We start from the raw sequence: 9543 nt of genomic DNA, 5'->3' as shown, positions 1-9543 counted from the left end.
TTACTGTTACATCACAGTGCATAGTCAATCCATCCAACCCTACATTGCACCACAACTGTGGTGGCTAAAACAAATAAAAAGAGGCTGCGTCCGCTGTGAAAGAAGGCATAAAATTAAGATGGAAAAGCCTGTGTCAGTACCGCACCACTGTGGCATTCCAACCAAAGCGCATTACAAACATTTCATTAAGTCCCAGAAAATAGTGTCAGCTTGAGGAAAAAGGACACAATATGTCTCCTTTAGAAGGATATGTTTTCAAGGTGAAGTAAGGAAGATTAAATGACATTTAGGACATTCAGGAAGCTTTCAGGTCAAGGCCAACTGGATGCCTCTTTCCTCACACTTTCCTTTGAATTGTAGTGAAAAAATGACATTGGCCATTCAGGAAAGCCCTGAAAGCCATTTGCAGGTTCTGCATTTGCTTTGGAAATACAGAAGTCACACAAGTAAACGGGTAAATGAAAGGAGTATTTAGATTGGAAATTCCTAAAAATCCTGTTCTCATTTGAGATAATATTTAGATTAAATTAAACACCAAAAAGAAAACACATAGCCAACTATTTTCTAGATTTGCATCAGCTAAACTGAGTGAAGCAGAGCCTAAATAATTCAAGGTAAGACTTTTTTTGTCACTAAATCTTTGGCATGTTTAGCTCAACATGTCTAAACATGCAACAGATCAGTTGCATCAATCATGCACCACCACCCTTGTTTAAACATGAAGCACCACAGTATTGACATGTTATCTTTATCAGGATGCCAATAACTATTATCGCCTGACTTGTCTTGATCATCCTTTGAGCTGTAAAATCAATCAGGCATAATCCGATCCTTTTCAGTGGGTCAAAAGTTACTGTTTGAAGGTACAATGATGGATTTCTTTTTTCAAGCTTTTGGTTGTCAATCACATATTACCATTTTTGAGCACTAGATGGAAAATATAATTAGCAGCACAATGGCATCAAGTTACCAGCTTCTAATGCAAACGAAGCAGATGACCTATGCAGATGTCAAAAAAACCTGCTCTACTCAACCCCAGTACACACAGAACTGCTCACATCCACCTTACACTTATGTGCCACATCAATACAAGTCTCCCCAGGTTATTAGTCTGTAAGCTCTTGGAATGATTCCATCAAATAAAAAAGGGGAGAGTGAAAAGAAACAGAAGTAGCAATAACCCCCATGTTTCCCATGGCAAATCCAATTTCAACAGCATATTGAGTCTGCATAGGTGTTCATTCTTGGCTGATTTTGATGGAAACATGCAATACCGTGAGCATGCGTTTCTGAGATAATGCAAAGTGACATTACCACAGGGGGAGTTGTTTTTTAAACATTTGTCTTATATAATTTACCGACTCCCAGCTGGGTCTGAAAACTCAGCGTTTAAGAAAACAAACACAGATTTTGATCAGACAAATCTACAAATCAGCAATACAAAAAATTCAGCAGACATTAAAAAGTTCACAGTCATTTGAATAATCAGCAGGCTGCAGCTTTCGTAAGGGTATAAAACAGAAAAGAAAAGTTGCAGGTTATGGAGGAATTTTCCCTGCTGTAGCTGTGGCCCAAGACCTCCGTGTCTCTGGATCAGAGTACACTAATTTGATTTCATGGCATGCTGTTGAAGATGCATTAATCTCTCGTGGACCATCGCATGCCCCAGAGCAGCTGGAGAGGGAGGGAGAGTGAGACGCAGACAGGGAAGTGGGGTCGCCACGACGTGCCTCCCATGCAAACCATGCTCTCCTGCCAGCAGGAGTGCTCCCCTTCAGGCAGGCTGTGTAAACAGTGCCACCATCTCCAAATCACATCACACCCTTTGAGACTTTCCTGGCTCTTTGTCCCTCTCCATATCTTTTCTCCCTCCAGCTGAGAAAACATGAACAATCAGCTTCACTGGCTGATTAGGCTTTTCCTTTAAGGGTCATTTTCTTTGCAATTTTCTGTTTTTGTCTTAAGTAATCATTCACACAGAACTGTCGCTGCTCAATACAAGTACAGTTTCCCCCTTATTCGGTTAGGGACCAGAGACACCCGCAAATCCGTTGAATCCCTCACCGATCCTTACTCATCAAAAACCCTTCTGAAACATTTCTGATGCTTTGTGAAATATTCATTAAAGAACATTGGACTATTGCTCAACATGAAGAATAGTTTTTTTTTTGTTCAGAGCAATAGACTGTACTGTCGTGTACTTTATAACGCACATTTGGACTGACACTCTGTGCCTTAAAGCCAGGAGTCTGTGCTTCCTCCTTCATCAGTTGTGCGAGAGGGCATCTTCTTCCAGAAGAGACCAGTTTGATCAGTCATTCATTTTTTTGGTTCAAAAACTCCTTCACTAAAAAACAATCTTGCTGTTTGCTTTCTCCTCTCCAGCACAGTTCCTTTCGTGCATTATTTCCACTTACTGAGGCCAGGTCTCTTTTATACTTGACTGATATAATGTGTGGAAGTGTGGAGCTATTCTACTCCATGCTTCTCCCTCAATGGGAGGTATGTGCACTGTGAGAAACAATGATCTGAAGAGTATTAATTAATAACTATTAATTAGTTAAGTAAAAGAATATTAATGTTAAGTAATACCTCACTTAGGGTCAAGTAAGAGTAGCCTGATGACGTACACAGAACCCCACTACAAAGTGACACTTAAATGATAAATGCCAGATGTGTTTAGTAACGCCCATCCTAAAAACATAAAACATTTAAGGTAGGATTAGTAAATGTACTTGCAAGCCAATACTTTAGCTTGATAAATCCAAGTAAACAATCAAAATTAATTATTACTTGAGCCATCATCAGAAATACACTAACACATGAATTAATAATTAATGCATAGTAATATATACATAACACTAAGCATTTAAAAAGCAACATTTTTTAGGCTTAGTAATGCGTTAAGTAAAGTTAAAATTATTAGTTAACTACTTACTAATTCATTTTTATTGTATACTCAGTGATGCATAGTATGATTTGTTAATACATTGTTTATTAGAGCAATACTGCTTAATAATGCACTAATTAATAAAGGGACTCTTATTTAAATTGTAACCTGGACGGGTTGTGTAACTATTAAGACTAGACATATTAATATTGCTATATTAGAGGTTTTTTGATAGTTGTCCAAAAGCAACTTACCAAATCAAGACATTTCAGGGGTTTTGCATAAAAGGATGTAGAACACAGCAAGTTTACATTTTGACCAGTTCTTGACCCTGATTTTTGGTAAATCTTTAACATGATAGCATAAAAATGGAAAATTATGATAGACCAAACCAATATTCATAGATCATCCTCCATAGAAAATATTGTTTTTCGTACTTAGTACGCTCAAAGTTGATGAAGTTTATAATTTTGTGCAGTGAATCTTTAGTCCCCACAATCTTGTTGTGGACCCCGTACCCCGATGCAGCTGTGTGCACCGATAACTTAAGCCAAGTAATCAAAGTGAAGACGTAGCTTTGAGGCAACTCCCTACAATTTGTTGCTTCGTAACAAAGTCCATCAACGAGCAAATGCCTCCCAGTCATTTCTGGTCAACGAACATCAAATAAAAGAAGAGAAAATGGGGAGTGGACTGTGGAGGTAAGAGAAGAAAATGATTTTTGTTTTTTTGTTTTGCTGAACTCACCTTCTGTCCCATCGGCCTACCCAGCTGTCATCTCACTCAGGGCGGCAGAACAGGCCTACCAACCCCTTTTTTGTTGTTGTTCCATTGATCAACATTAACACAAAGCGGCAAGTGAATCAAACACCACAAGCCGCGGAGGATTCGGACCTCCCTCCCTTTAAGGGTTTCAAAGGAAATGGTGAAGGAACGAAAATATGAAAATAGTCTTTGTAGGGGTCTCGGAAGAAAGGCCTCTTCCATCATGACCATTTCTATTTTTCATGTAAAGGAAAACAAGCAGTTTCTCTGATGTCCATAAACACAAAGAGGCGGGGCTCTCCGTCTGCTGGAGCTTACAGCGAAGACAGAACAGACTGAGGGCGCCAACAGATCTTTTTTTTTTTAAAAACTGTTTGGTTTATGCCCTGGGGTATGCAATCATAACTGCTGCAGATCTGCAAAACGGCTCATTTGCATGTTTGTGTTATTTGCTCAGATGAAATTTTCCTCTTATCTTTTCATTTTTAACAAATTGTTTTTGTGATTGCAGCACACAGGAGGATTCAGAAAAAGAGAAAAATAATAACTAACATAGCAGATGCTGAAATACATTAATGAACATTATAAAAAAATCTTAATTAAGAGAGTTTAGGTCAAGGAAAAGTGACAAAGCCGAAGAGTTTTTGGATCATATCGTATTTTACGCACTAAAAGGCGCACTTAAAAGCCTAATTTTTTTTCAAAATTTAAACGACAGTGTGCCTTACAATCTGAAGCATTTTATGTTTAGATTCATTCTAGTTGTGTTTACTGATATTTAAGGAATTTTGACATGGATATGTGAAAATGTAAATCTGTCTTTTTTACGAGTTTCGAATAGGGTTGGGTGTTATGGTGAATTTGCTAACACAGCTAACGCGTTGTTGTGTTAGACTGTTTTTTTAATGTGTTACAAACAAGGTTGGGAGTTACAGGTATTGCGAATATGCTAACACTAATGTGTAGCAGCCGTTGACACAGACACTAAAACAAACAAACAAAAAAGTAAGAATCGAAATCTTCTTTACCAGGCAGGGTAAAGTGAGGTCTGAGCAATGTGCTTGAAGGTGATGTGCCCATATTAGATTTTGATGAGCTGCACTTGCCTGGCAAATAAGCAAATTAGTCTTGTCTAATGTCCTTGAGATTTATTCAGCTGGCGTCCTCATAGGAGAGCAGCAGTTAATTAAAATCCCACACAGGGATGTGGTTCTTTTGACCCATTCATACACATCGTGTTTGGGTTGAGTGGCAGACCTTGGCTTTACTAAAGTGCAAACATGACAGAATATCTTCCTTTCAGAGGAAATATATATATTATTGTTGAAAGTTTTAAATGGAAAATCTCCCATTAACAAGCATTTCATGATATAGCGGTCAGGCAAGGTTGTTCTATTGATTAGGTTACATTTTTCTGCTCCTTTCAGCCATCTTTTCTTTAAATCTCTTTTCCATGCAATGCAAAAAGATTTGAATTTCACTACTGATGGAGTACTGAAAAACAAACATCCATTATTGGTTATGCCCTTTACCCAAAAAAAATCTATCAACCAGATTTACCGCAGTCCGTTTTCTTCAGTTCATTTACTTAAAACAATTTGTAACATTTGATACAGCTGGGGCAGCAAGGTGCATTATTATGGAGCTTTGAGGGATCTCAGCAAAGTCTTGAAGAAGCAAAGGTAAGTTATAACCAAAGCCGAAAGGCCCGTTCACACCGGGACGAATTTCGCCGGCGATTTTCGCCGACGTTTAACGCCTCGTGACTAAACAAAGGGCACCAATGAGAGTGTGCACACCGACGCGAAAAAACGCCACGCGTCAGAGCTTCAAAAAAAAAAAACGCCTCGCGTTTGTTTGTTTTTTTCGACGCGTCGAAATCTACTCGACCAATGAGAATGGCGCTTTTGCACACGTGTCTGGAGCTTCTGAAGTTACAGTAAAACACAACTTGGGGGCGCTCAAACACAAAACTGCCTTGCTGAACACACATACCAGCGAAGAAGATGGACGCCGAGTAGCGTCTACACAGCAGCGAAGAAATAATGACGGACATTCTAAAATATCCCCGAACCAAGCACCAGTTGGAGCAACTGGTGCTTGAAATATTCACGTTTTCTTTGTATGATTCTGACAAGTGCATAAATACTTGCTCTCTTCTTCTGAGGGAAAAGCGACTTTAAGAAGCGTAAAGTTGCGCAGCGCCACCTTGTGTACAGGAGTATTTCTGTTTTACATTAAGGGCCATCTAATGTCAGGGAATGAAATTGCATGTTCGCTCGGCTCATCGTCAGCGAAAATCGCCTGGGTGTGAACACAAAAGACGTGGCGAAAAACGCTGGCGAATAACGCCTGGCGAATATTCGTGCCGGTGTGTACGGGCCTTTAGTCACATGCATCTGTACGGGTCCAGCAGGTTTTTGTCAGGCCCCATGGAGGGTCACACAGAGGAGTGGCTGCATATTAAAAGAGAGGGCAAGTGTGTAGCTGTTTGTAGCTGTGTGTGTAGCCTCCCTTTAATCTATGCAATTAAATGCATTTCCTGGAAAAACAAACCTCTTGGACATGGGCCCCTTTTGAACTAACCAATTCAATTTTATGCAGGCCATCAATCATTTTTTGACTGCAGACAGCCTATCCACCCATAAGGGCAATTGTGACAAAGACTTTAAGCTACAAACACACCAGGCATGTGACTCTCATGTATTTTAGCCCATGGTGTTCACACTGGATAAACAGTGTGGAGCTTGTTCTTCTTTTGCTACTGTTCACTAGAGCACAAGTTAAGGTGGTGCAAATCATGCAAATCATGCAAATCGTCTTTCACAGCTCTATTTTGATAATTGAAAGACTTGGTGTCAGAAAATTCATCATGGAGGAGAAATGTATAACTGCGGTTTGTGTCCGCTTGGAATTATAAAACAGTTGGCACTTCCCTGAATTGAAGGGGACAACATGCATAGATCACTACCAAATCCGAGAGCCTGATTGGTCAAAGTTTGACCTGGTTTGACCTTTAACATTCATCAACAGCTGCACATATTGTACTAAGAGCCTGAAAACGTTGAAGAAACTTGCATGGCTATGTGTGAATGTGAGAGTTTAAACGCAGAAACCCGAAATGCCTTTACGTAAACTTTTCATTGAAAGCGGAAACTCAATGGTGCATTGCCAAGGGCGGTGTAAGTGTAGGTTATGTATCATGCCACATATTATATGCAGATGACTTACGGCTGTACTCTTCAGCAGAAATTAACAATGCGGAATTTTTAGGATCTGACTGTTATTGTTTTACTTTTTTCTTACTCAAGAGTGCAGTTTAGCAAAGCAAACAAACAACTTTTAAAGGGATGGACAATATCCGATTTTTTCGGATGATCAATGTGTCTGTATTTTAAAACAGAAAACACATTTTAAAGACTTTTTACTCTTTATGCTGCCTAAACATTAAAAAAAAAAAAAAAGAACAAAAAAGCTTCCTTGGGGCTTATAAAAACTAAATATGCACCAAAGAAGTAACAACCTTTTTATTTAGGTGTTCCTTTCAGGTATTCTAGGATTTTTTCCAAATTTTAAATCTTATGGTATGTCATCAGAAAACTGTTCACCCTGAATTTTTGAAGTTTCTGCTCCTTAGTCTTCATACTTCTGGAAGGAATGTTGTCATTTTTGACTCTGCAGTTATCCTGAAATCCAATAAAACAATTACCCAAAGCTATTTCGGAATGTTAAAACATTTTTTATTTTGCCCTCTTTAAAAATATGAGCTGCATTTGATTTCCATGCTGCTATAAATATCTTCTAATAGTCAGTCACTGTTGCTTTATTTTTTAATGTGACGTTGTGTACTTGAAGAGGAACAGCAGTGTTTGAAAGGGAAAGCAATTCCAACCTTGTTTTTAATGGAAGCTCACACGAGTGTGCACGCCATTAAGGAAGTGCAGATGCTATCAGGGAGAACGCACATCATTATTCCTCACCGTAACAGCTCATTAATATGTTTTTTTGTCTGTTCATTTTATTCCCCTCGCAGCCCCCCTCCCTCCCTGAGAGGATGGGGGCTAGATGGGACGTGACAGACGGATGAATCTCTCCGAGTCCGGGCAGATGTTTCCTGTTCGGCATTTAAATTACGGACACACCTCGACAACAGACTCAACAGATCCACTGCGAGACAAACCCAAGCATCTCAGAAAAATATTTTGGTGTCCTTGTCACATGCTTTAAATCTCCCCCAGTACTTAAAGGTCAAACGGCTGAGAGGGAAGTGTGATCTATTCCAAGCTTTGGGCACAAACGGCAGAGTCTCTGTAACCTTTGAGGGCTGTTGTGACCACGGGTCATCATCGTCTCTGAAAGCAGTTGGAACCTCAACTTCAGAAAAAAATAGTATTCTTTGGTGTTTTATACATGTTCTTATGGCATTTTCTTTATGACGGAGGACAACTATAAAGAAAATTAAGCTCAAAATTGGATTTCTCAGTATTTCTTTATTCAAAGTGTGGTGAAACAGGATCAGATGAAAAAAATTACGCTTGAAAAAACTTGTAGCTGTGAACTAGAAGCTACAATCGACTGGCACAAAGCTCCCTGCTCCGCTCGATTCTGATAAATCCATTTGTACACAAATACATCCATGTAGGTCTTTGATTTCCTGATATGAGGGCAGGCTTGCTCCATGCAAATGCCCTGAATTCAGAGGTGAATTTCTAATAACATACTGCCGCTCTACAAAAACTATGACATAAAACATGACACAGGTTTTTTATTTTGGCTAAATAATTTAATTATGAAAAATCATAATGAAAAGACCACTAGGAACGCTTTTAAAATAGATCAAAAGATGATCAAAGCGGCATAGAAGTATTTTTTTAAAATTATTTTTGGACAGTATTTAAAAAAATGTTTTGCTCACATCACATGAAGCTAATCCTCCCTATTTTTTATCTGCACTCTTATATCTTTATATCAATAGTTGTGTTTCTATTTGTTCTCAGCACAGATTGCATTCAAGGGGACTTTCCTGGTCCAGACTAAAGCTTGTGAACAAAACCATGTGACTAAAGATCTCTTTTCTCATTGGTCATATATTACAAGGGCGGAGCAAAGCAACTTAAGACAAAAATTATGGAAATCCTGTGCTTTTAGTTCATTCAAATGTTATGTTTCACCCACAAGTTTTAAACATACTCTATGTGTCAATGTCAGGTAAAACAATTTTTACTCGCTTTTTTTGGTCTGGTAGAGGCATGCAGGGAGGTTAGTGGCAAAAAACAGCTAAGAATGTACACTGCTTAGTGTCTATGACATGTAGATTGTCGGGAAAACAGTGAGAAGCAATTAGTATCACATTCAAAATAGTTTTATGTCTGAATTCATCCAATCACATTTCAATAAGTTGGTGTGCCTCATTGTTGTGTTGTTATGGCATTATTTTAAGAAACTACAAGGTAGCTTTTAGGATGATGCCATTTAACAAAACACAGAAAAGCATGTAAAACGTGTTTTCAGTAGTGTTCTGAACAACATTCCAAAAAATAAACAGTTTGACCATTTTTTTTTTTCAGACAACAAATGTCGCTTTACATTTCAGTTGCTTCATCCTACTCTGTTTACATCGGCCACAGTGGGCGTTTTGGTTCAGTTGTTCTGCTCTGAGGACAGATTGCATTCAGACTGAGGAATCTAAGAGTGAACTGAAGCTCAATCCAATTGGAAACTAACAGAGACCACCTCCGTAGACGGGTCTGAGAGCGGTTCCTGGTCCCAAACCAAATGTGTCCAGCCTTATGTAGCATATATATTACTAATAGGGATGGGTGTAATCACAACCTGTGAGTAAGTGCAACCCAATCTGAGCAAAATATGTAATGGTAAGTATAATGGAC

The sequence above is a fragment of the Oryzias latipes genome, chromosome 7, assembly GCF_053564925.1.
Source record: "Oryzias latipes strain Hd-rR chromosome 7, Olatipes_Hd-rR_3.1".
NCBI lineage: Eukaryota > Metazoa > Chordata > Actinopteri > Beloniformes > Adrianichthyidae > Oryzias > Oryzias latipes.
This window is presented reverse-complemented; position numbering follows the sequence as displayed.